The following is a 21,154-nucleotide window of genomic DNA, read 5'->3' on the forward strand; positions in this document are numbered from 1 at the left end:
AGACTAGGAAGAATGGCAACTTAATTCTAAGAGATTGGGTCCAGCTGGTGGAATTATGGGTTTTTTTTTTCTTTAATCAAATTTTTGCTAATGTCATCATAGTTTGTCATTACAAAAGCTGCACTAAATTTAAAAAATTGAAAGAAAAAGAGGTGCTTGAAGGAGATAGTAATTTTAGATGAAATGATGACTTATGCTTTAGACTTAGTAAGAGAAAGGGAAACCACTCCGATGGCTTTGGGGCAGCTGGAGATACGGAATAGAAATTTTGGGGAGCGGTCAACACTTGACACTGTTTTGTGAGCCATAGATGCTTCTGTCTACATCTCTAGCAACAGCTGTCTCTTCACCAGGGCCCTAACTGAGAGCCATGATGGTTTCAGATTTTATAAGAACACCCTGGTCTCTGGGCTCTGTTAGTTCTGCCTCATCCCTTGTCTCCCCCAGTTTAGGGGTAATAGTGACTTCTTACTGTTGCTACTCTCAATTCACAAATAATGAAATTTGACTTCTCAGCTCTTCCATTACCTGTGTACCAATTTCCTGAATTAAATTCCTCAGTTTTCCTAGTTGGACCCTGACTGATACAATTCATTATGTACCTAAGTATGTGTATATTGGGTCATGATATATAATACATTTCACACTGAGAGTAGTTGTTAAAACAGTTGGAAAGCCACAGTCTAGGAAAATAAATTTGACAACATGCCGGCTAGTGCCGGGTTTATTTCTACAGTTGGGTTTTGATGGCTATTACTGATGTGAAGAACATGAACTAGGAGACTTTTCTTTTCTTTTAAAAAGGGAAACAGTGTAGTATAGTAGAAGGTATCCTGACTGGGAGTGAGGAGACCAAGATTCTAATCTTTCTGGGTGGCCATGAGCAGGCCATTCAATCATGTGTTCTAGTATATGATGCTTACTTTGTGCATGGAAACAGAGGTTCTGAGATTGGTATGTATTTTTTAAACCAGGGTCTGCTCTAAGAAGTTATAGTGTTAGCATTCCAAGTCAGACATTGGTATATAGTTTGTGACAGCTCATGTGACCAGTGATATTAGTGTTTGTAGGCTGTTTGAAAGATTAGTCATTATTTATCGAATGATTAACATTAATGAATTGATTAATTAATATTAAATAATGGTTAATTATTAATGATTACCTAGATCATTAAATTATGTTCTCACTATTTATTTTCCTCAGTTGATGAGTAATTATTATGTTAGTATTAGAAATAATAGCTCAGCCTTTTGGTCTCAAGTTCTTAGGAAAATAATCAGCATTGATGGGGGCTGTGGACCTGCAGAATATCAGGTAGTGGTGGTTACAGTCATTATTGTCAGTAAATAAATCACAGCATAAAATGAGGTGTCACTTAAAAGGCAAAAGCCCCTGACAGGTAGATATATTTTTTAAGTAGTTCGACAAAATATAGGAAAAGTGTGAAGTGTCAGCTTCTTTAACAGTCAGACGTATCCCCAAACCCTAAGTCCTAAGTATTAAACAGACAAAAAATGTTGTATGTTATGATGTTTTTTATCAGCAAATCCCTTGTTTTCTCCCATATTTAAGGAAAGTCTATTACCAAAAGGCCACTAATAGTCTTCAAAATAGTAAAATTCCAGCAGACATCACAATGTCTCTGATAAGATAAGCAAATGAATATGCACGACCCCAGACCAAATGTGAGTGTTCCCTTTATGTCCAACCCTCATTGAAGTCACTGACTGTTCATCTGAGTTTATCTGAAGGGAAGATAAAAGCTTCCTGCCCAGCATTAAACCTTGCCCCATGCAAAATCCAGATGCTTACAACCCTTTCACTAAACTTTTTATACTTGTTTTATATATTCATCACTTTCTGGCTGGTAATATCATTGAAAACTAAAATAAAGCCATATTGTTGTGGGATCTATTTTATCCCTACCTGTGGAGAGATCAATTTTTTTCCCCCCTCAAAGCAGATTATTTATCTCAAATTCTTTAAAGAGTCATCTAAGGTAATTTTAGTGGTTATATCTGTTTTTATATCTTCCTGGCTTATTTTCTACTCCTGTCTTGAATTATATAGAACTTCAAATATAGGAAAGTGACTGAAATAAGAAAACAGAAGGTTGCGCTTTTGTGTACTGAACTTGAAGTAAGAATCTGGTGGGTGACGTAATGCAGGTCACGCTGGAAAACGGTTGCACAGAAATAAAAGGCAGTGGATGGTAACTGAAGAGATAAGGCCTGTAGCAGCTGAAGGTGGTCTAAAAGTAAAAGGCTGCAATAAAATCTAATAAAACAGCATGTGAGATGGATACGGCATATTCTGCTACCGTGGCATTTAGTTGAGGGGCTTGGAGATGAGATACAGTGTCACAATGGTACAGAAGCACATTATCACTCAGAGAAACACAGTACCCATCAAAGGGAAGTAAGGACAATGGCCTGCCAAACAAAAGTTAAAATATTTGAACAATTTATGACAATAACAAAATTTTAGACCATGGTTTCATGTTCTGATTCCTAATGTACAAACTGCCCAGAGATGTGTCAAAGCCTCAAAGACATGTTGATGACAACATTTATAAAATCCTTTCTTGTCCAGTCAACAATATATAATGGAGTATTATTGAGAAAATCCTTCAGAATGAAATTATCCTGCCTTTGGGCAGTTAGGATGCATTTGAATTATGTAGAGAAATATTGAGTTCTATAAAGTGTTTTTAAGGACAGACATGTTTGGACATATGAAATGTACACACTTAGTTTTATAAAAATTATGAGAAAGATTAATTTCTTACCAGAAAAGTATTCTAGGTCATTGATGCTGCTGACGCCTCTGTATCAGTAATTCTTACCTCCTTTGAGAAAAATCCCTTTGAGAACCTGATGAAATGTATCGACTCTCTCTGTAGAAAGTGCACATTAGCATGAGCACGAAATTTCGAACACAGTTTTCAAGGGATTCTCAAATGCTCTGAAGATCATTTATATTCCACCCTCCTCCTGCCCCATAATGGGTTAGAACTTTGCATTTATGACAAATTATTGGGCAGTTTTTACATGAGCAATGTAGATCAGTCTAAGTCTGGACTTTTATCAAGTTGGGTTAAAAATTCTGACTTCATCATTTAGTCATCTCCAAGTTGTCTGATCACATTCTTCTTGCAGTTAAAAAAGGGGGGGGGGGGGCTCCCTGGTGGCGCAGTGGTTGAGAGTCCGCCTGCCGATGCAGGGGACACAGGTTCGTGCCCTGGTTCGGGAAGATCCCACATGCCGCGGAGCGGCTGGGCCCGTGAGCCATGGCCGCTGAGCCTGCACGTCCGGAGCCTGTGCTCTGCAACGCGAGAGGCCACAGCAGAGAGGCCTGCGTACCGCAAAAAAAAAAAAAAAAAAAAAAAAAAAAAAAAAAGGGGGGGGGCGAGAAAAAATAGATGGAGCATGAGTTACGTATATTTATTCATAATACACGTGTTCGGTATTAATATATCAAGTGCATTAAAAAACACAAAATAGAAGCTATAACAGAATGAGAGTGAAATGATAGAAAAAATTTAAATATCTTGCTAATCATGATTCTGTCATAGAGTCACTAGCTAATATCTCAAGGCAAAATACATGCTTAGGTCAGAATTCATCATTATTGATGGCTAACATATATCTAAATTTCAAGTACTCTTGTATAACTGTGAATGTTTTGACCTATTTCTTGTCAGATCTACCTAGACCGTCACCGTTTTCACTTGTCAGTGTGGCTGGCAAAGAACTCTTAGAGGTTAAAGTGGCAGATTTGATTCTGATTTGATCCTTGCATTATCGGATTTATCTCAGTCTTCAATTTCTTTGAAGGAATCTTTTTGTTTTTGCGGTACGCGGGCCTCTCACTGTTGTGGCCTCTCCCGTTGCGGAGCACAGGCTCCGGACACGCAGGCTCGGCGGCCATGGCTCAAGGGCCCAGCCGCTCCGCAGCATGTGGGATCTTCCCGGACCGGGGCACGAACTCGTGTCCCCTGCATCAGCAGGCGGACTCTCAACCACTGTGCCACCAGGGAAGCCCTCTTTGAAGGAATCTTTTAAAGCCACTTGTTTTTCGAATATGAGGGTTGACTGGTTAAAACCAAATAACATAATCTGTGGAAACTGTAAACTTCAGGCAATGTCAAGGCCTTGAAAGCGAAAGAACCAGAGGGGGGCGCCACCGTCACCCCCTGCCTGTGGCCCTTCTCTTCTGTTAAGTATCCTCAGATACAGTATTTGGTGTGTGACCCGTTTACTTGGGACCATGTAAAGGTGCTAGGGTAAATGAGTATAATAAACATTTACAAAGCTCTTTTTTTCTTTTTTGGTCATTACATTTTTTTAATCATTAAAGGAAAAAGATCATTAAAAGAAATCATTAAAGGAAAAAGAAATAAAATTTCTAACGTTCTTCCCAAATCACAATGAATTGCCTTGCTCACTCCACTTGGGAGAGGCCTGCCTTAGGCAAATTACTTATTGCCTCTCAGTTTCTTCATCTGTAAAATAGGGATAATACCATATATCTCATAGGTTTAAATGGATTAAATGGCATATGTAAAAGTATCTACACCAGCAGATACTAGCGTATGATTTAAGGAGAAATAAAAGGGAGCTGCTATTACGATTATTACTACTCTATTTCACAGGTGCCACGTATGTACTCATGTTATTCCTAGCCTAATTTAAAAACCAAACAAAACCTCCTCTCCGTGCTCTTTATATGATAGCAAGAGCAGTAGCTTCTCCTTACCTCCCACCTACCCCCTCACCCCCAAAAACAAAACAAAACAAGCACCAAAAACATATCAGCCTTTTCAGCTTAGAAAAATAACATAAAGATTCTGAACACTTAGTAATCTTGTTCAGTAGCATAATTACCAATAGCTAAGAACTTAGCTAATTACCTGCTGAATTCTAGATGTTAGATCATTTTAATATATATCTCTCATTCTTTCATTCAACAACAAAAAATTTTTTTAAACAATATACAATGTTCTAGGCATCTGGCTAATTGCTGAGGTTTCAAAGATGAACTGAACTTGCTCTGCACCCTCCAGGCACTAACCAACTAGTGGAGGATACCAAACAAATAATTGCATCAAAGTAACAAGTGCTATTATGGTACACACCGGTTGCTAAAGGAGCAGAGGAGGACTAGTGGTTTCCTTTGCCTGGGGAGGGCACAGAGGGCAAGAAGGACCCCTGGAAGGTACCTGGGCTATAAACTGAGTTTTGGAGGATGTGGGTTGGGAACTTGCGTTTCACTGAGAGGGAAGTAATGTATCCAACATGGCCCTTTAGGAGCCAGCAGGTAAACCAGGTTTCCTGAGCTCAAGCATTTGGGGCAGATCGATCCATAAGGCTGGCAGAGAGCTGTCCATGCACAGCCTTGGCTGATATGCTAAGAGGTCTGAAATGTATCGTAGAATGGATTGGGAATAGACAGAGGCTTTTAACCTAGAGAATGATATGATTCCAAAGCGAAGTGGGGTGGTGTTTTGAAGGACTGGTTGTGGAGAAACTAAATTTATTGACTGATGATTAGAAAAAAGGAGAGGAGTGTTTATTTCAGTAATTAATCGACTTGCTAATTCTAAACTCTTCACTCAATTAAATGTGGGTTGATTCACTTTGTCAAAGTTTATTCCCCATTACCGTAGATCAGGTCCTCCTTCCTTAAATGGTCTTACTTGCTCCTGTTTGAAGCTAGGCCACATTTCAGCCAGCACGAACAGTTTGCCGAGTGAAACTAGAAGTCTCCTGGCTTTGTGCATGGAATCTGGGGGGGGGGGGGGGGGGTATTGTAGCTAGATGTCAATTTTCAAACCCCAAATTTACTCTATACAAGACGTCAACCACGGCTGACTTACATAACAAGTGAACACGGCCATACAGACCTGAAAAAATGACTTCTCTCCCTTAATGCCAAACTAGAAAGAGAAAAGCAAGTTCAGAGAACACATTATGACTCATCAAAGTCCAAAAGGAAAAGCTTCATGTGAACCTAGCATCCTGTGCAGCTTCCTGGAGTCCTTCTAGCCTCCAACCCTATTTGCTTTTGTGTGATTTTCTGCAAAACAAAAGAATCCTATCATTTATTTTCCTCCTTAATAGCTATTGTTAAATTTTGCTTTCCTTCGGAGATGAAACTCACACTATATGTTCTACAATCTTCTTTTTGTACTGAGTGAATGGCGCTGCCTTTTCATTTCTCCTGAACGTAGGCTTTATTTTATAAAATTCCTACTTGCTGTGGTGCAAGCTACAAACAAGACGATTCTTTAGAGGAAAGACCTGAAGGGAGAAGGTGGTGCTTTCTTAGACCAATGTGAAGGGAAAGGGAGATGTCATATCTATATTTAATCTCTGCTCCCAGTGAAGGATTTGATTTTTCCATACCCACAGTTGTGCATATAATGCATGGATAGCAATCCCTCCAAGTACTGCATCAAAATTTTATATGAACTGAAGAATAAACACATGTAACAAAGGGAGTGTTTTCTTCTTTACTTTCCATCTGACAAAATGCCAGGAGGAATGGCCAGTCTCTTCCTCTAGTGTCTCACTAAGATGATCATTCTCTCTTTGAAATTTGGCATGGCAGGTGAAGGTGGAATCTTAAAGGGATAAAGGGCACTTATTCACAAGGGAATAAAGATGAAGTCATCCGTTTCTGAAAATTGGCATGTGAGGTTGGCATGCCAGGGAAACAGATTAAACCCCCCTCACCCAAATGAAAACCTTATATTACCTAATGTATTAAGCGTCACCATTAGTTAAAGCCCTTTTATAGATGACTAGGTTATCTGGCTATATTATTAGTTGTAATTTATTAGGCAGTTGGAAGTTATACTTTTTACTACATTACTCATTTTGTTTAAGATTTCTCACCTAATTAATAGTTATACTGGCATATCCTCAGGCAGAAAAGCAAGTTATTACAATAGATTCTTCAGGGCATACTATATTCTGCTTCTTTTAGATGTGTTATCTTTTGTTGTTGAACACTGGTCCACTTCGGGATAGACAGAAAATTATGAAGCTCAGGTTAACAAGCAAGTAGCAAAGCCTTAGAAAACTGCAGGGTGCGCGATCCTTGACACTCCCAGCCGCCTGGAAATGGTGCCCTTGCAGACTCTTCTTCCACCAGCAATGGACCAGCAACATGAACAATTCTTGCCACTTAATGAGCACATGCAGCACGTTGCAGCAGTGTTCTTTCCACAGCTTCTTGTCTTCAATGTATCCACTGCATAGTTTTTTAAGCGTCCTAGAACTGTGTTTCAGACCCAGTTGCTCAAATAGAGGCAATTTTGCAACAGTAAAATGGTGTTAAAATAGGATTTTACTCTAGGGGGGAAAACTCCTCAACCAAATAGTCACAGTGCACTTTGCATGACTAATTTAAGCCATTACATTACAAAATCAGGGATAAATCATACTTTTCATAACACTACCATATAGGAACAGTTTTAAGAGTCAAGCACCTACATTCACGTGAGGCTAAAATAATAGGCCCCGATTTAAAATCTCCTAACATTCTTTCACACTTCGTAAAACTAAAAATAAAATTGTCTCTGCAAACACTGACCTATTCGTCCAGCCGAAGTACTGTATTTCAAGGAAAATGGGAACAAGAGGTCTCAAAACCGCCAAGTGCCAGCAGTTGGCTGTTTGCAGCCTTAACTGGTCTTAAATGTGGGGTGGAGGCGAAGAGACTTCGGACAGGAGAGAAAGAGAGATTTATTACCCTTCTTAAATCAAAAGCAGATTCCATGCTTCAACTGCCCCCTGACCCTCCCTCCCCGCCCCCACGAGGTTGTTTCCCCCTATTTTGGGTATATATTTTACACGAAGATGACAGGTGAGGTAAGGTTAAAGTGCTGTGTCTGATCCACAAGGGGTTAGGGCGGGTTTATTTATTTATAAGGCGTTCAGCCTCCCGGCTGTTTTTCCCTCATTGGCATTTGGAAGCTTGCAGTTCTTTAGAAAAGAGACAGATTTGGCAGGAATGTTCTTTGTGCCCGCCTTCCTTTTTACGGGGGGGGAGAAAGAGAGATTTATAATTACAGCCTTGGGGGGTGGGGCAGGGTAGGGGAGAAAAAGTTTCGGGCAGCACGTCGATGCCTGTTTTTTCTCATGGTCAACGCTGTGCCACAAACAGCTTTGGTGCCACTCGGAGCCCTCCCCTCGTCCCCTCCCTTTCCCTCTGCAGGCTCGCTCTGGCAGGCGGAGGCGCAGTTAAATTCCAGCACCTTCTTCACATAACCCCAAACTACTACGCGCTATTACTACGGCTGCCCTCCCTTTCGCTTTGCCTCCTCCGCTTCCCAGCCTCCCGAGAGGAGCCCGGCAGCGGCCCTGGAAGACCGCCGGGAAGGGATAACGGGCGCCCAACTCCATCAGGTCTCCGGGCTTTCTGCGTCCTGCGCAGTTTCTCTGTTCCACGCACAAACACGGCCAGAGACTCGGCGCCTTGCAGACACACACGGATCCACGCATACAGTAGAGCTGTCTCGATCCACATTCTTGCACACCGCCCCCTCCTCCCCTCCGAGCTTCGGGAGTCGCTGAGCGGGGCGAGTGACAGGCGCGTCCCGCCAACCCGCGCCCAGGCGGGCAGGGAAGAGCGGCGCACGGGGCCAACTGCGGCGCGCCTTCCGGCGCCGGTGGAGGCGGTGAGGGTGGGACGCGGGGCGGAGCCGGAGTTTAGGAAGAGGAGGGGATGGCTGTCATCAATGAAGTCATATTCATAATCTAGTCCTCTCTCCCTCTGTTTCTGTACTCCGGGTGACTCACAGAGGGAAGAGATTCAGCCAGCACACTCCTCGAGAACAAGGTAAATATAACTTACAACTGCTTTCTCCTCTTTCCCCTCCCTCCGGCCTCCGGGCTGCAGCCGCGGCACAAACCCCTCCGGCACCGCGCCGCCTTCGCCGGGGATTATTCATTATTATCCTAATTATTATTTATTGTGCATGCACGGAGACCAAAACAAACAGGCGGGCCAATCGCTACAACAAAAAAAGCCCGCCTCCTCCCTGCGGGCCTCAGGTGGAATGCTCTAACAGCAGCTCCCGCGAGGCGGTGGGAGAAACCGGAAAGTTTCAGCCGAACCTTGCTGTTCTAATAATAACAGTAATAATGACTACTTCAAGGAGGCAAGGGGAGGAACATCCCAACAAACCACGGCCTTGACCCTAGGTAGGCAGTCAGCAATGCGCTGCTAACTCCAGGTTGCAACACACACACACTCGGCAAGGTTGCAATCCCCCCATTCCCAGAAAAGCTAGGGTGGCGGGGGGTTGGCAGGAGGACCGGGAAGGAGGATGGAAACGCGACAGTTCTTCCAGAGCAGTCTTCCCCGGAAGAGTTGGAAGGCGAGCGGGAGAGGAGGGCGAGGAGCCCGGGCTGGCGGCGGGGCGCCAACGAACGCGGCTGCCACCCGCTTCCCTGGGACTTGTTTAAAGGGCTCCGGCTGCGGAGACGCAAGCGGATCGCGGCGGGAGAAGCCGAAGCTGGCGCGCCGAAGCGGCGGCAGCCGACGCCACGGGGCCGGTGCGTGCGGCGTCGGAGGTGTCACCTCCACTTCGCGCGTTCCCTCGGGCGGGGATGGGGGCGCTGACCGGTAGGCAGGCCTTTAGGCAAAGGGGCTCCGGGTGGGCAGGGGGCTGCTGCGCCCGGGGCACTGCGGACGTCCCTGCCCCTGGTACCTGGCGGCCGCGCGGGCTCGGGTGTTGAAGTTCGGGGTGTCCGGCCCGGACCGCACTGCTGGGAGGGAGGGAGGAGGTCCCGAAGAAGGAGGTCGGAGGTGCCTGCCGGGCTCAGTTACCCTGCCCTCCCCCTTCCCGGGTTTGTTTTCTTTTGCTTTGCGTCTTCCCCTAGCTCGAGATGCGGAAACCGCGGGCGTGGGTCGCCCGCTATCATCCGGGTGCTAGGGGAGCCACCGTGGCTGCGGGCCGGGGAGGCCATGATCCGGATAATCCTCTCTGCCTGACTGTCACAAACAGGACCCGCGCGCACCCGGGCAGCGGCCGTGGCGTTCGCCGGAGAAGGGGAAGGGCTGTGGGGGGTGGGGGGGAGGAATGGGGAGGCTGGCGAGGGCGGGAGGCGGGGTGACCGGGAGAGAGCCTCCCCCCAACGATGACACGCACCTCTTCCTTCTCACTCCTTGCTTTCGAGTTTGCTTTATTCCCATCCCAACCTGGTTTACTCCTTTCTCTGCTTCCCCCCTCCATCTAGCCGTCTTCCCTTCCCCCGTTTGTTTTGCAAAACACGGCCATGCCATCTGCAAAGGTGTCGCGATGCACTTCCCCAAATAACCAGTCCGGCGCGCCAGCCCCTAGTCGCCCTCCGTTTGCGGGCGCACACCGAGGCCTCGCAGCCTGGGCGCAGTTGCACCGCGCGGGGCGGGGCGCAGCGGTGCGGGCTCCGGGGGACACCCGCTCCCGGGTCCCGGCGCTCGGCCGGTTTCCGGTACACGCGGGGAAATCGCCTCCCGCCAGTGTCTGCGCGCTCGCCCCCGCCTCCGCCGCCTGGATTGCATTATTATTTTTATCCGGGTTGCAGTTTGCAGCGGATCCTGGTGAGCAAGGGGCTGGCCGGACTGCTGGGGGGTGGAGGTGGGGGGGGGGCGGAGGGAAGTTGGACGTGGATCAGGCAGAAAAAAAAAAGTTTGGCTGGGAGGCTAAGTAGGGAGGGAGGGTGGGAGGGGGCAGCGAGCTCCCGCAGCTCGCGTCTCGGCGCCCTCGGGGCCGGCGCGAGTGTGGCTGCGCGGGAGTGTGAGTGCGTGAGTGCGCGCCGGGGCCGGTGCGTCGCGAGCAGCGGCGCGGGCAGCCGGTCCTGCCCGCGCCCTGCCCGGGAGCCGGGGGAGGACAAGGCGAGATTTGGTGGCGGGGGCTGGGGTGGGGTGGGGGGTTGGCGTGTGCGTGTGGCTGACTGTGAGTGTGAGTGTGCGCGCGCGAGCGGCAGAGAATCAGGAAGTCACAGCAGCGAAGCGCACACAGACATGTTTGATCGCCGTGACATGACGCGCGCGAGGGAGGAAGCGGCAGCGGCGGCCGGGGCCGGGCCGCGGACTCTGGCGCCGGCCTAGGGCTCGGGCGGGGAAGACCCGCTCTGGGCTGCCGGCCGCGCTGCCACTGCAGGCTCGGCGAGCCCCGCGCCTCTTTTTGTTCCGTGTCCCCCAGGTAAGGATTACTGCGCCGCCGCCGCCCGCCCTGTGCAGAGCTTTCCAGCTCTTTCCCTGCCGGCCCCCTCCGGTCTCCCGGCTCGCCGCGCCTGTAAAGTCAGGCAGGCGGGGGAAGCCGGCTCCCGACCCTCCGATCGATCGCGTGGAAAACTTTCCAGCGGGAGGCACCGCGAGGGGAAGAAGAAGGCCTTGCTGGCTGCTGTCCCTTGTCAGTTCTTCTCCGGGTCTGGGGAGTGGAGTCGCTGCGCCTTGGGGCCGTTGCACATGCAAACTTCGGGCCTAAACGTGCCTCCAACTCTCGCAGTATTTACTCCAACAATAAAATAAATATTCAGAGTCGTCCACTTGGTCCTGCCAGGCGCTTAGATTTTTTAAGAGCAGGAGACAGGCTGGGGAGTCGAGGGAAGTGGGGCTGTTGTGCCGAATCCATTTCTTCTTTAATGTCTGCAGCGGGTGTTATGTAACTTTAGTAGCACATGGGTGCAAAGCCCATACTGGGCTTCCCCCCTCCTTTGTTTATATAACTTTTGGGAGAGTTTTGCAAGGTTGTCCCTTTTCTTTCTTTCTTTCTTTTCTCCTCCTTAACCTGACGGAGGTTGGTGCTTTTGAAAAAGCAAAGCGACCCGGGTCGGTATTTTATGGAGAGGTGTCATCCTTATCTCCTGGTTATTAGGTAGGCTGTGTTCCTAACTATGTGTGATGTTAGAGCATAAGGAAGACATTAAGGATACACGTTTGTCTACCGCACTGAGTGGTTATTTTTAACGTCTATGCGTTACCAATAGCAGAGTTCAAATTTAAACTTCCATTTCAAAGGACTTTTTAATTTACACCTGGCTGTTGGAAGAGAATGCTTGTAGGAACAGAAAGATTGTTGCTTGAGTACTGAGTGGAAGAAAATTCCTGTCTGACCATGTACGTAAGACTCAGAAACCTCTGAGATCTGTACTGAAATAAAAGCCATGCCCAGTGTTACATGTGCGTGTAGACTTATATATGCACATTCAAATGTTTCAGTGATATTTTCCACCATTTTTTGGGGGGACCACTACCCCAGTCTTGTTTGCCTACACTAGACTTGCTAGGCTTCTAGCCTACTTCTAGCTCACTGGTGAAGTGTTAAGAGGTGTGGCAGGTTTGAATCCAAGTTGGTGCATTGTTATGCAAATAGAACACACTTTCTCTTTTAAGAATCTAATTGCCCTTTTATTCTCCTGGACTTTTTTTTTTTTTTGAAGCTCCCTGACAACTTGGAATGTTTGCTGCTGGGAAGAGGGGATTTGGAGATGCCTATTAGGTACAAAAGATATTTATGACCGGAAATAAAAAACCAAACCTGTAGACAGCCTCCCCTCTACCTTGTTGGGGGCATTAAAGAGAGAAGCCATATTGTTGAAGAACACTGTAAAATAAATCAGGAGTTTGGGGTATCAGAACCCTTGAAGAATTGGCAGAGGTGAGGGGGTGCTTCCTTACATGCAGCTTTTCTCTCCTCAGTGACATCAGTTACATCCCAGCTCGGGGACTGGCTGCACTGTGGGGTTTCACAGAAAATATTCACCGCCAGAGTGTGTTCAAAGCAGCCTTAGATCTTTTCTTTTGTTCGTTTTTTTAAAGTGGTTTTTGAGCATTTCTCGTCAAGTTTCTTAAAAAGTGCTTTGACCAACACCTGAGGCTTGGAATTGACCAAAAAAAAAAAAGTGCCTCTGCACTTGTCATATTGTTAATCTTTGGATTCTGTTTAAAATATTTCTGACACTATAACCAGAAAGTACCACTTTGGCGAAGAAATAATTATTGAAACCTTTTTTCTTTGACTAAGTTTAAGATAAGTTATTTTACAGGCGAGCATGAAAGCACATACCATGCTCTTCTAGGAGATCATCGGGATACCCCTTATATTCTGGTAATATTTTGACATTTCAATTTGAGGGCTTATTATGTATTGGAACAAGACCATAAAAGAGAAGACTTTCATATATTATAGAAGAGGTACCATCCTCTAGTGTTTTCATGTTGGCTTTTTTTCCCCTTTAGCAGTCTTCCTTTGTAAACAAGGCCTTTGTCAAACTCTCCTAGGTCAGCAGCTTTTCGATACTCCAGAGAAATAATAAATCACTATTTATGACATCTTGACATGGTGCCATGAGAACAACTGAACTGTCACAAATATAATGCTAAGGAGTGTTTCCCAGCACTAGTATATTGAGGCTGGGTTGATCAGACCTGATTTAGCCACCAGAAGTTTTGATTCACGCTGTTTCTGGTCAAGATGATTTTAAGGGAAGTCATGGACAATTTGTTGCTGACCATGAGTGGCCTTAGAAAACCCTTCGTAAATGAGCCACATTTTTCTCCTGCAGTATTTCTGGTGAACAGATGAGAACACTTCCCTGATGTGAAAAGCCATTTTGGGGAGCTGCTTCTGATTTTTTTTTTTTTGGTCACTTTTTTTCTATAAAAGAATGATCATCTCAATTGCTCCTTTTTCTTACATGTGTCCTGTAGTTTGTTTTTGAACCATAGAGGATGCTGAATTTTCTGTCGTCTTTGGAAGTATTTGTTTATGGAACTTTAATCTCTAGCCAGTTAATAAAGTCATGGATCATTCTATAAGTAGTTGGGAATAGAAAATACAGGTGGTGGTAGGTTATTTGGTAGAGTATTTAGGAAGCCCTGGGGTGTTTATTTTTTCTGCATAGAAAGTCATGACTATATTTTCCAGGGAATATAGGACTCTAAAACTTAGTTCTGCCAGAGTCATTATGAAACATAGCATATTTATTTGCCTAAGATATTTATCACCAAGTTAAATGGGATCCTGCAACCTGGGTTTGGAAAACTTTACAACTTTATTACTGTTTATTATTACTTTTTTCCCTCATATTAATATAGCACTTTTTTTGAAAGTGTTTTAGATATATTAGAGATTTTAAAGATACAGTCAAAGATACTTGAATAATTCTACTTTAGCAAAACATATAACACAGCTGATGAAATTCAGGAGCTAAATAGTTGAATCTTTTGAATGTTGGATATAAACATTATTTAATTTTAATTATGAGAGAATAAGTAAGTAATTCACTCATTTAGAATGATGCTTTAGATATGAAATACAGGATTTTTGACTGAAATATTTACATAAGTGGTGCCTTTCTGGACTTCATGATACATTATTATGTAACTGAAGCCGACTATGAATTGTAACGTTTTATTAGATATAAGACTTTCAGAACATTCAGTTACCATCGGGGAATATGGCTGTATAATTTTATACTTTTGAAAAGATGACAGTATTCTATGTAATTTTAGGTCGTGTATAAGCATCAGTCTTCGTTTTTGTTTTTTTTTTGAATTTTATTTTATTTATATTTTTATACAGCAGGTTTTTATTAGTCATCCATTTTATACACATCAGTGTATACATGTCAATCCCAATCTCTCAATTCATCACACCACCACTACCCCCCGCCGCTTTCCCCCCTTGGTGTCCATACGTTTGTTCTCTACATCTGTGTCTCAATTTCTGCCCTCTCTACATCTGTGTCTCAATTTCTGCCCTGCAAACCGGTTCATCTGTACCATTTTTCTAGGTTCCGCATATATTAAGCCTCAGTCTTCTGCCAATATATCATCTACCTCTCTGCAAGCACTAATATTTTAGAAACTTTTTAGAAACTGACCTAATTGAAATATTGACCCTTTTGAAAGGGCTGACCCTTTTGTAAATTGATGAATGGAATTCATAGAAGTTGAAATAAATTTGAAGTTTAAAACCCATTAAATATAACTCCCCCCTCTCTCTCTCTTTTTTTGTTTGTTTGTTTGTTTAAACTGAATTCAGAATTGTGGACTTAAAGTTACTTAAAAACAGCAAAAAAATCTTTGACCAAAAAGCATTGGGATATGTTATCTCACAGGTTAACAGAAGTCCAAGGGAAGTTCTCTAACAGTTTGTGTTAGGATTGTGTTTTCTTGTTTAGAATGACTGTATTTCTTTACCTGCTTGAGGTTGTATTGTCCAGTTTTTACCATCCTACTGGGAGTGAAGTCATTGAACTTGGAAATTGAATGTCCGTGAGGAAAGCTGGGCATGTAATAGCTTTGCAAATATTTGCAGCTCTTTTGCCGTTTGCTGTTGTGCTGGATTCTTACATGCACTAAAATGCTATTAAGCAAAGTCTATAACTCCGTAAAAAATGAATGATCTGCAATCGAGAATTTATGTCTTACAAAGAACGTGCCTGAACACGTATGAATAGCAAATTGTACACCGCACAGACCACTTGATACAGGGAGAGATCAGGATGGGCTCTCTTGAGTGCATGGGGTAGGTAGAGTCTTCGAGATGGAGGACGATTGTGCCCAGAGGAGGGCAAGGGTGGGGTGGTGGGTGCTGATCTTATGAGATCAGGAGAAAGTCCTGAGATCACAGGGCCCGAGCCTAAAGAAACTGTGAGAAGACCAATGCACCAATTTTGACCTGGTTGCCCAGGGCAAGAGGTTCCAGTTGGGAAGAATTTTCAAAAGATACAAGTTGGAGAAGGTAGAAAGACTTGATTTCCAGGCTAAAGCATGAATGTTTTATCCAGAGTGTGTTGGAGGTTTCTCTCAGAAGTTTGGAGCAAGGGAATTCATGAACAAAAAGTATGTTAGATTAATCTAGCAGATGGTGAATTCAAGTCCAGGGTGGGAATTCAAGGCTTTAGAAGGATTCTCGCCATAACATACCTTTTTATACGATAGCTCACAAGGTGTTTTCACATGTAATACTTTATTTGCTTCATATCAAAATTGAGGTAGCGGGCTTCCCTGGTGGCGCAGTGGTTGAGAGTCCACCTGCCGATGCAGGGGACACGGGTTCATGCCCCGGTCCGGGAAGATCCCACATGCCGCGGAGCGGCTGGGCCCGTGAGCCATGGCCGCTGAGCCTGCGCGTCCAGAGCCTGTGCTCCGCAACGGGAGAGGCCACAGCAGTGAGAGGCCCGCATACCGCAAAAAAAAAAAAAAAATTGAGGTAGCTGACCACTATTATGCCTGTTTTGTAAAAGAGAACTTGAAATTCAGAGGTCAAATAAACTACGTGGTGATTTATTTTTTAATGGCAGATTAACACTGTAAATGGCCATTATTCATTTTAATTGCAGTGAACTTGAAGGGTTCATGCTTGAATTTTTGTTGCTGCTGTGAAAGTCGGGGAAAGTGGGGCATCTCACTGGTCTGCTGGGGTTCATTCAGCATATAATGGTCAAGTTTTACTGCGAAGTCAACGTGTGCCATCTCAGCCAGAAAAAGTCCTTACAGTATGTATTTCAGACTCTTACATGTTTCGTGTATAAATAAAATTATCTTAGCAGACAGAGATGAAAGTGGCCATCATTGATTCTTATCAGCATCCCAAATGAGGTTGCCTTGCAAAGGGGCCTAACAGAACCTAGGAAGGATGGGTGTGTGTGTAAATACACACGAATTACATTTCAGGGTGTCACGCTCTGCTACTAGTTTTTGTTGGTTGGTCTGTTTTGGTTTTGACCAGTTACCTAGCAGTTTGGGTTCAGCTGAATTTAAGAAGCGATCGTTGTCCGTGATTACCTTTGTAACGACCAGTGGACATGGATTTTGGGTTAGAGGGTTGCTCTGCCGGAGTGCTTTTTTGTTGAGGAGCTTCTAGTACTTTGCGTTTTCTTGTAAACACCCTGCTTAAAAGAATTTTTCCTTTGTGGAAACATTGGCTGTCCTTACCAAAGAGGTCATGGAATTGCATCACAGGTAGGCTCTTCTGAGAAGGCAGCTCATGGTATGTCTAGGGTGATAATGTCAAGAGCCAGGTTCCTGTTAAGGCAGTGCCTGGGGCTCACGGGGCTGTAATTGGCCCCTGAAGTTTGTTTTCTCTCTTGTCCTGCACTGATCTGCTTTGGAGCCCCTGCCAGGTCTGACTCTGGGCAGGGACGGTCCCAAGGCTTTTCATTCCAAGTGAGGGCAGCCGCTTGCATCCTAATTCCTTTCCTTGACTCAACGATGGGGAGTTCGCAGAAGCCCAGCAAACACAGCACACCTTTCATCCAACCACTTTTTAAAACAACCTCGACTTTGAATGGTAAACCGCCAGGAATGACAACGAGGAAGATGTTTTCCATGCTTTTCTCGAGTTTCAGGCCAGCCACGTAGAATGTTCACTCTAAGCACAGTGTGGTTTTTATCTGTGGCACAAATCATTTCGTGCACTGTGTAAAGTTGCGCGTCTCAGACCAAGAAGCACGAGGGCTTTGGGTATATTTCACCACCTATCCAGACAACCTTGGCCTCTAAAAAAGAAACTTCTGGTAGATTTATTTCTTTTATCTTCCTTGCTGTTCTTACCTACTCTCTACTCCCCCATCAAGAACAGCAGCACTTGTGTTCCAGTTCTAGAGATGTTGCTACTTCTTGTGGGGGAATTCTCAATTCATTTACAGAGAAAGCTACAGAGAAAACCTTCAGGGTCAGGGGAGACAGTCTGAATCAGCAAACAGACATAAAAAGAACTCTTATCTTAACTATCTCCTGAGCCTTAATCGTTCGTCCATAACAGCCAGAAAACTTGAAAACAACAGTTATTCTTAGGGATGTGAACCGGGCCTAACTTTTATTTCTCATATTCCACCTTCGACCTGTACCCCAAAGTCTTTCTGTAAATGCAGAAGAGATAAAGGTCTGCTGGAGATTCAAGATCACCCCACGCTTCCTTATTACGTTTCGTGAAGTTATTTAAGAGGTGTTGTCTAGTGCAGGTTGTGCTTCCCCCCAAACTCTTTCTGTGACTAGAAAACACAAGTTGCTAGGAAACATTTATTTATTATCTATTTTTACTGCAAGGCCTAGCAGAAATGGCACCTTCTCCACGAAGCCTCCCTTAATTCCCTTTTCTTGCCTCCGCCCTCCAAGCTGTAAGTCCTCTCTCCTGCCCGTGACTAGAGTGGACACTCTAGCTATACCCCTTCTGGTCTTGCAGGAACTTGCATGTTCTTTTTTTTTTTTTTTTCTTCTCACTGCTGTTTATGGATAAGTCCTGTTCCCCTGTCAGAGTTGCAGAGCCCTGGGTAAGCCCTCTGGTCATTTCTGTACATCCTCCATGCCTTGTGCCCAGAGGAGAGCCAGGACAGTTGGGAATAGATGACTAAAACAGGTCCTCTGGATCTTTGATTAAACATCACCGACCTCTTAGGTTCATAACATTGTCTCTGCCTCATATTCTCTCGAGGGCTTTTCTTCACTTCTCTGTCCCTTCGCACATTAACATAGGATCACAGCCGAATCCCAGTCCTCGCGACATCTCCCATCGTTTCCATCTTTGCTTCTGCATCCTCCGCGTCGCACCCCTGTGCATCGTTGCTCAGCCTGAGTGACAGCTCTCCACACTGGTGGATGGCCTGGCTTGCCTGATGGTGCCGTGACTCGGTATTGGGCCAGGAGTGAAGAGATAAAAAACTCTACTCACAGATGTGACTCTGGGCAAGCTCTGTGGTCCCTTCCTGCCCACCTCCTTTAAATGGGGACGTGACCAAATGTGTCCTCAAGTCAAGTCCCTGAAATGATTGTGAAGCACATGGGGTTGTGTTGAAGTATTACTGCGAGTGTGGGGAGCTTTCAGCTGATTGGAGCGAGACAGGACGGTAGACGTTCTGTCCTGGTTGTCATGGTTGGGCTGGTGACCCTTAAAATTCCATGAAGTTGAACTCCTTTTAATATGCAGATGGGTGTGCTGGGGCTTTCTGTAAAGGGGAGAGGAAGGGAATTGGGGCTGAGGGAGGATGTCTACAGTGGTTGGAGTTGTGGGAAGCTCCAGCGACTTTTATTTTCAAAAAGCGCACACTCCCCGGTTGTAAAGGCAGGGTCAGGACGAAAAAAGACAGGGTGTACTGCTGAAAAATTCTTGGCTAAGAACGCAGAGGCCTGGCCCTCAGGGAGTGCTGGTGTGAGGTGGAGGGAAGCGTTGAGGGGAGGAGAGGGGCCTGGCAGTGCCGGGGTACGGGGAGGTCTGTGTGCCTAACCTCCTTACACACAGACACGTTTTCTTCCTTATATTGGCCATGTAATTATGGAACAGGCCGTTCTTTTTGGTGACAATGTAAAACTTCCCCGCCCCGCCCCCCAACACAAAATAAAAATAGATTTTGAGTGTTATCTTGCGGAGAGACCTGGCACTCCTGCCCTCTCAAGGTTACTGGAGCCATCGCCTCTCCCCCATCCGCCCTGTGCCTGTCCCCACTGTCCCCACCCCATCTGCATCACTTAATTGGTGCCTGGAAGAAAAAAGAAAGGGGTTTGGATTCCTAGGGAGACCAGGAGGGTGGGTGAGGGGAAGCTGAGTTGGCCAATACTGGACTTTCACCCTTAACCACAGGGACTTAGTAATGACCCGCGCCTCTGCCTGAGACTCGCACCTCTTTGTAATTTCCACCCCCGAATTGCTTTACTCTGTGGGAAAGTTTAATCGTGTCTTGGAGCTGCATCGTGAAGTTGCCACCAGAAATGAAGAGGAAGGAATAGGAGGCCAGGACTGTGGCCTCGTCTCTGAGAGGTGCTCCTCTGTGGTACGCTTGGGTGATGGTGCCGTGGCGTGAATCCTGGGACAGCCCGGGTCCTGCCCTGGGGGTTCACTGATGAGCGCGCCCACACAGACGGTTAGAGGAATCGGGAGATGCTGCAAGCCCTGGATAGGCAGATGCAGGGAGCCTTGAGATGCTTCGATTCCAAGCCCAGAGGAAGCTGAGAAACCCCAGAAAAAAAAAACACGCTTTGCCCGGGAACCCCAGGGTTGGCGACAGCCCTGAGGTGGGCAGAACCCAAGGTCTCTGGGCTCCCAGTCAGAAGCCAGAGGGTCACATTCAAGTTGTGCGGTAGTCCAGGTCCCTTAGCTGTGCGGGATGGGGCAGGTTTGCTCCCTTGTTAAACTGTGCTGTTTCTCTGAGCTGGCTTCTTGTTTATTCATCTATGCTGTTTCACGGACACATTCATTAAGTGCATGCTCCTAAAGGTTCTCTTCTTACGAAAAAGTTTCCTATATAACACGTTCCTATATTAACATTCTTCTTTATGTCCGTATTCTTCCATTTCCTGTCTCATATGTTTCCCCCCTAAGAAGTTTTTAGTAGTTTCCTATAACAAAAAATGATGAGCGTTTCTGTGGGACTGCATACAATTAATTACAACATTCTACGAGACTCCCAGATGAAAGTCATTTTATGCACAGAAAGTCGTTGGTATTTTGGGATAATAGATATTAAAATGTAAAACATGAAAAGTAGGACTGCCAGGCTGACTGAGCACTTGTATCTTCATTGTTCAAACTTGTGGTATCTTGCCATCATAGCCACTGAAGCCAATTTCAAGGTAAATCATAACAGGAAGTAAGCAATTTCCTTTTATTCACTAAAAAATAAAGGGGTTTATTAGTTTGCTGATATACATGAAAGAACATTTTAACTTGTAGTACCCCTGAATTGACGTCAGCGTCCTAAATTTAAAATGCTGACTGAACATGGGTGGGTGTGTGTATATGTGAGGGGGTGGAATCCAAAAAAAAAAAAAAAAAAGGTTACTTCCGCCTGCTTTGTTAATCACAAAGAATAAATAATAACATTTGGCTCTCTAGTGAATTCAGGCTATAATTTACTGTCCAAGCTTCCCTGTTGTTTTAGAAATCACTTGAACTGTGTTCTCTTAGTCCCATCTTGTATCAGCAAAACAGTTTGAGTGATCCCTTGCTTATAATCATTCCAAAGCAGCCTTTCATCCCTTCCTGTTCTAGCCCTAATTCATTTATCAGATTGGCCAAATTCTTGCCTCCACTTTTCAGATTTCTTTGTTTGAACATACCTCAAACCCTGATTGCTCTCTTAATTTTTTTATTTTTTAATAATTGACTCTATTAATAGTTTGCCCTTGCAACTTTGTCTACACTTCATTCAGATCT

General features: G+C 45.0%; 1 protein-coding gene and 1 pseudogene across 5 annotated transcripts in view; one reads left to right on the top strand and one right to left on the bottom strand.

The window, feature by feature from the left end:
- Positions 1 to 8,535, bottom strand: part of LOC132427666 (importin subunit alpha-1 pseudogene) — a 113,480-nt pseudogene extending 104,945 nt beyond the window's left edge.
- A 179-nt stretch (positions 8,536 to 8,714) lies between these two features.
- SMARCA2 (SWI/SNF related BAF chromatin remodeling complex subunit ATPase 2) overlaps positions 8,715 to 21,154 on the top strand; it is a 172,854-nt gene continuing 160,414 nt past the window's right edge. Inside the window, exon 1 of one of the 5 annotated variants that reach the window (XM_060014673.1) lies at positions 8,715 to 8,847. The gene's annotated coding sequence lies outside the window, so the exon portion shown is untranslated. Of the gene's footprint in view, positions 8,848 to 9,320; positions 9,567 to 10,463; positions 10,594 to 10,925; positions 11,198 to 19,599; positions 19,773 to 21,154 lie in introns of those variants that run through there. The other 4 variants (XM_060014674.1, XM_060014675.1, XM_060014671.1 and 1 more) reach the window with 4 other exon arrangements.

The sequence above is a fragment of the Delphinus delphis genome, chromosome 6 (genome assembly GCF_949987515.2).
Source record: "Delphinus delphis chromosome 6, mDelDel1.2, whole genome shotgun sequence".
Classification (NCBI taxonomy): Eukaryota; Metazoa; Chordata; class Mammalia; order Artiodactyla; family Delphinidae; genus Delphinus; species Delphinus delphis.